We start from the raw sequence: 6000 nt of genomic DNA on the forward strand, positions 1-6000 counted from the left end.
AACCTTTTTCCAGAAAAGTCTGGTCCAATGGTAAACTACAGTAAAAAACTGAAATCTGTGATTTTTTGCCTCCTGCTTCTCTACTGTGCAGACACTTATCCTGTTGCTCCGGCTTAGCTCTGTTTTTATCTCTATTTTATGTGTCTATTTTATTCAGGTGAGGACAGTGAAAGTACAGTGTAGTTTTAGCTTATATTTACCACATTTTATTTTGATTTTACCCTGAGAAACATTCTTTGAATTTTTAATGACTGAATCAGTAAAGTCTGCTGACTACCAAAGAAGTACCTGTGCTGCCAGAATTATTACAGTCTTCTACAAAGAATGACTGTTTTGGAAACAAGCTTTCACACCCTGTTATCAGAGTTTAAGGACTGTTATTCCTGCACTTTTTGAGGAGTATCTGAGAGTGGGAGTGCTGGCAGCGGACAGTGGACAGAGGGCTTATTGAATCACCAGGCAGTGAACCAGCAGAACATGTAAGTACAGCTGACAGAAATGAGCAAAACCAGCAATGGGTCCAGATTGGAACTAAACCCAAAATCTGCACTACACTGTACTGCTTTGTAGTGTCATCCTCCACCACTGCTAGCACACCACATCCAGACAATGCTAAAGCCAGTGAAATCAGTTTCAGTCTCTCCACTTGCAGAATAGATTCAAACCACTGCAAGACCTCTGTGAGTTTCCTACTGGCAGGGAACATACTTCAGGAAGAGGAGCCAACCATTCAAACCCCACCCCAACAGAGCCACAAGACCCAAGTCCATGGCCACAGCTGACACCCTTGTTTTTGGAGATGACTCTGTTTATGATGTGATAAATCAAAAACTCATAGTTTGATGTGAGCCTAATATCACAGGTTCTGAACTGAATAAAAATCTTCCTACATTGCTGGCTGAACACACAACAGTGTTGGTAAGAATGACACAAAGAAGGAGGAGTCAGAGGTACTAAAAAAAGACTTTACTGTTCTCTTTAACAATCTGCTCAAGTTAAACATCCAGTGATTTATCAGTGGTCTGCTGCCTGCAAGGAGAACCAGTAAGTTTTCCCGGCTACTTGCATTAAACGTATGACTACAAAAAGCTGCAGGGCAAATGGATGGAATTTTATTGACAATTTTAATCTGTGTTTATGGAATAGAGAGTTTTTTTATGCGAGATTGACTGCATCCCATCATAAGAGGTGTCAGATTGATAGAGAACTGATAGAGAACTTTATCTTCACTAGCGAAGACACATCAGAGTTAACTGCCAAGGACTTCGATGTCACTTCAGAGACACCACATCCTCCCTCTACTGAGAAGGCAGAGTGGTCTGCACTAACATCCAAGGTTTTTGAAAAACAATATCCTGCCCTTCCTGACAGTGCTGAATCACTGGAGGAGAGCCATGCTCTACAGTATCAGCTGCCAGAGTCAATGAAACTGCATGAGAATGCTACTCCATCCTCCATCTCTACCTCACCCTCACCCCACCTGAACCTTCCAGCAAAAATGGAGAAGCCGGAACGTGCAGGGATGAAGCTGTTACTTTCCCTGTGAGCTAATCCCCAGGTACAGAGAAAAATCAGCCCAGATTCACCTCCACTACTACCTACTGGCCCAACAACTCAGCAACCCTCCTCCTCCCCACTACACTCACCGATCAAGCAGTGAGTTAAAGCTGCCTCAATGAACCTCAGCCAGATGAATTAACTGTTAAACAAAACTCCCCTACAGCTTACAACACCTCAAAGAAAAAGGGAAGCTCCAAAAACATCAGCCCAACTTCATCCATCCATCCATCCATTATCTGTAACCGCTTATCCAATTTTAGGGTCGCGGGGGGTCCAGAGCCTACCTGGAATCATCGGGCGCAAGGCAGGAATACACCCTGGAGGGGACGCCAGTCCTTCACAGGGCAACACAGACACACACACACTCATACCTACGGACACTTTCGAGTCGCCAATCCACCTGCAACGTGTGTTTTTGGACTGTGGGAGGAAACCGGAGCACCCGGAGGAAACCCACGCGGACACGGGGAGAACACCCGGAGCTGGAATCGAACCCACAACCTCCAGGCCCCTGGAGCTGTGTGACTGCGACACTACCTGCTGCGCCACCGTGCCGCCCAGCCCAACTTCAACAAACGTCAATTTCACTCTCTATCTCATCATCAACAGGAACTCCACCCAACTCCTTCCAATGAAAAGGAAGTGGCCACCTCCAGTAATCAGACAGGTTGATAGTTATTGGGTCTACAGTAACAATGTGGTACAGTGCTACAGTGATAATATGAGATGGTGGCGCGCGCGTAGACATGCGTGCAGCGGCTGCTCAGGAACCAAGTTGGCTTTTGTTTGGTTAAACACGTTTAAAATGTTTTTTTTTCATTTTTATTTATAATATATGGACACAGAAACACCTGCAGTACGTATATATCACCGCCAGACACTGCTTCAGACACTGCTCCAGGAGACGCTGCGGAACCTCCGCTTGCTACGGAGGCCAAGCCTGGGGAAGGAGATGTGAGGAGGTGGCCGGGGAAGTGGTGTGAGAGGAGACAGAAGCGTGGCAAGTGAGGGGGATCCATGCTAGGATAAGAGCTAACCCGAGCCGGCAGGCTATCCCTTCTCCCTTTCTCTCCAATGTCTGCTCGCTGGAAAATAAACTGGACTATATCAGTGAACTGCACGGCGAGAATACAGAGACTGCTGTGTTTTTGGTTTTTACGGAGACATGGCTCAGCGACAGTATTCCTGCCGTCGCCATTCAGCTAGATGGGCTAGCCGCATTTCGAGCCGACAGAGACCCAGCGCTATGCGGTAAGACTCGCGGCGGTGGTTTGTGTGTCTATAGCAACACTGAATGGTGTAAGAACTCTGTGCTGATCTCTGCTTATTGTTCAACGTTAGTGGATTGTGGCTGTGAGATGTAGACCTTTATATTTACCACGAGAATTCATTGTTGCTTACATAATCGCAATCTATATTCCTCCTGAAGCAAACACAAATAAAGCACTGTGGGAATTATACGAAGCCATAAGCGATTTCCAAAATACACACCCGGATGGACTGTTTATTGTTGCTGGAGATTTTAATCATGCGAATCTCAAGAAAGTGTTCCCCTTAATTCCACCAGTATGTGAACTTTGCTATGAGAGAAGTGAACACGCTGGATCTTGTTTACACAAACGTTCCAGACGCATACAGGGCAGAGCCCGCCACCTCAGATACTCAGATCACATGTTTGTTTTGCTAATTCCTGCATACAGACCCATCGTCGGGCGATCGAAACCTGTTCTGAAAGAGGTGAAGATCTGGCCATCAGAAGCAATCTCTACTCTTCAGGACTGTTTCGAGTGCACTGACTGGGACATGTTCAGAGAGGCTGCAACTTACAACAACACAATCAACCTGGAGGAGTATGCATCATCAGTGACCAGCTACATAGAGAAGTGCATCGATGATGTGACCATCTCCAAGACCATCACCATCCGCTCCAACCAGAAGCCGTGGATGAATGCAGAGGTGCGTGCACTACTGAAGGCTAGAGATCTCGCTTTCAAATCAGGCGATAAGGCGGCCCTGAGAACAGCGGGGGCCAAACTCTCCCAAGCGATCAGAGAGGCAAAGCGTGCACACGGTCAGATCATCCACAGCCAATTCCAGAGCAGTAGAGACACTCGGCGCATGTGGCAGGGCATCCAGAGCATCACCAGCTACAAGACTACACCACCTGCTTGTGACGGAGATGCTTCCCTACCAGATGTGCTGAACCATTTCTACGCATGGTTTGAGGCACAAAACAATGTAATGGCGAGAAAGTCCACCCCTTCTTCCAGCGACCAGGTGCTGTCTTTTACTGCAGCCGACGTGAGGAAAACTCTATGCAGAGTTGACCCGCGGAAAGCTGCTGGACCAGACAACATTCCTGGCAGAGTGCCCAGAGAATGTGCAGTCCAGCTTGCTGATGTCTTCACTGATATCTTCAACATCTCTCTGAGCAGCGCCGTTGTTCCAACATGCTTCAGGAACACCACCATCATCCCTGTGTCTAAGAATTCTTCTGTGTCCTGCCTCAATGAGTATCGTCCCGTTGCACTCACTCCTGTCATCACAAAGTGCTTCGAGAGGCTTGTCATGAGGCACATCAAAACCCTACTTCCCCCCACACTGGACCCTCTACAGTTCGCGTATCATCCTAACCGTTCAACGGACGATGCCATATCCACCACGCTCCACCTGACACTCACCCACCTGGACAAGAAGGACACATACGCCCGAATGCTGTTCATAGACTTCAGCTCAGCATTCAACACCATCATTCCTCAGCACCTGATCAGGAAGCTGAATATACTTGGCCTTAACACTTCTCTCTGCAACTGGATCCTGGACTTCCTAACTGGGAGACCTCAGTCAGTCCGGATTGGTAGAAACACCTCTAGCACCATCACACTGAACACTCGAGCCCCCCAGGGCTGCGTGCTCAGTCCACTGCTGTTCACACTGCAGACCCATGACTGTGCAGCGATGCACAGCTCAAATCATATCATCAAGTTCGCTGATGACACGACTGTGGTGGGTCTCATCAGTAAGAATGACGAGTCAGCATACAGAGAGGAGGTGCAGCGGCTGACTGACTGGTGTGAAGTCAACAACCTGTTTCTGAACGTGGACAAAACCAAAGAGATGGTTGTAGACTTCAGAAAAATAAGGGGTGAGCACTCGCCGCTGAACATCGACAACTCTGCTGTGGAGATTGTGAAGAATACCAAATTCCTTAGTGTTCACCTGATCTCACCTGGTCCACTAACACCAGTAACATCAGAAAGAAAGCCCAGCAACGCCTCTACTTCCTGCAAAGGCTGAAGAAGGTTCATCTCCCACCTCCTATCCTCACCAATTTTTACAGAGGAGTCATCGAGAGCATCATGACCAGCTGCATCACCGTCTTGTTTGGGAACTGCACTATGGCAAATCGCAAGTCCCTCCAGCGGATCGTGAGGACAGCTGAGAAGATTATCTGTGTGTCTCTTCCCTCCATCACAGACATCTACACCACTCGCTGCACCCGCAAAGCACTCAGCATTGTGGGAGATCACACACACCCTTCACACACACTGTTCAACCTACTGCCGTCTGGAAAAAGGTATCGAAGCATTCGAGCCCTCACATACAGACTCCGTAACAGCTTCTTCCCACATGCTATCAGACTCCTGAACACCTAGAGACTGAGACTGGACTGAAGAAGAGCCCCCACACACCTTCACAAAACACTGGTTTGTTGGACTGAAAATGATATATGGAAAACGAGTGTACTGTTTACACATCCTGTTTACATCACGGTTACATCCAGTTACCGTTTACAGCACAAATACACTTTAAATTACAGTGTCTCTCCAACTCAGCTCTTATTAATAATAGGTCACTTACAAATAAATCATTTATAGTCAGTGAATGTATCAGACTTTTTGCTATATTTCAATGCAGCGTTTGGTGGCTTCCTCACTTTTGAGTGTCTAAGTACTGTGCTAAAAGGTGCACTTTATATTTTAATATATAATATAATATAATATAATATAATATTTACCAGGTCTGTCCGGCAGCTTTCCCTGCCATCGGATACAACTCACAATCAAATGGTGATCGGTTGACAGCTCAGCCCCTCTCTTTACCTGAGTATGGCCTCAGATTAGAAGACACAACCACAAAGTCGATCATTGGCCTGTGGTCCAAAGTGCTCTGGTACCAGGTACACTTATGAGCAATCTTATGTTCGAACATGGTATTCGTTATGGACAAACCATGACTAGCACAGAAGTCCAACAACATCACACCACTCGAGTTCAGATCAGGAGGCTGTTCCTTCCAATCACGTCTCTCCAGGTTTCCCAGTCATTGCCAACGTGAGCATTGAAGTCCCCCAGCAAAACAGAGTCAGTGCAAGAAATCCTCTCTAGAACTCCACTCACTCACTACCTCCAAGAAGGCCGAAGACTCTGAGCTACTGTT

The sequence above is a fragment of the Hoplias malabaricus genome, chromosome 12, assembly GCF_029633855.1.
Source record: "Hoplias malabaricus isolate fHopMal1 chromosome 12, fHopMal1.hap1, whole genome shotgun sequence".
Classification (NCBI taxonomy): Eukaryota; Metazoa; Chordata; class Actinopteri; order Characiformes; family Erythrinidae; genus Hoplias; species Hoplias malabaricus.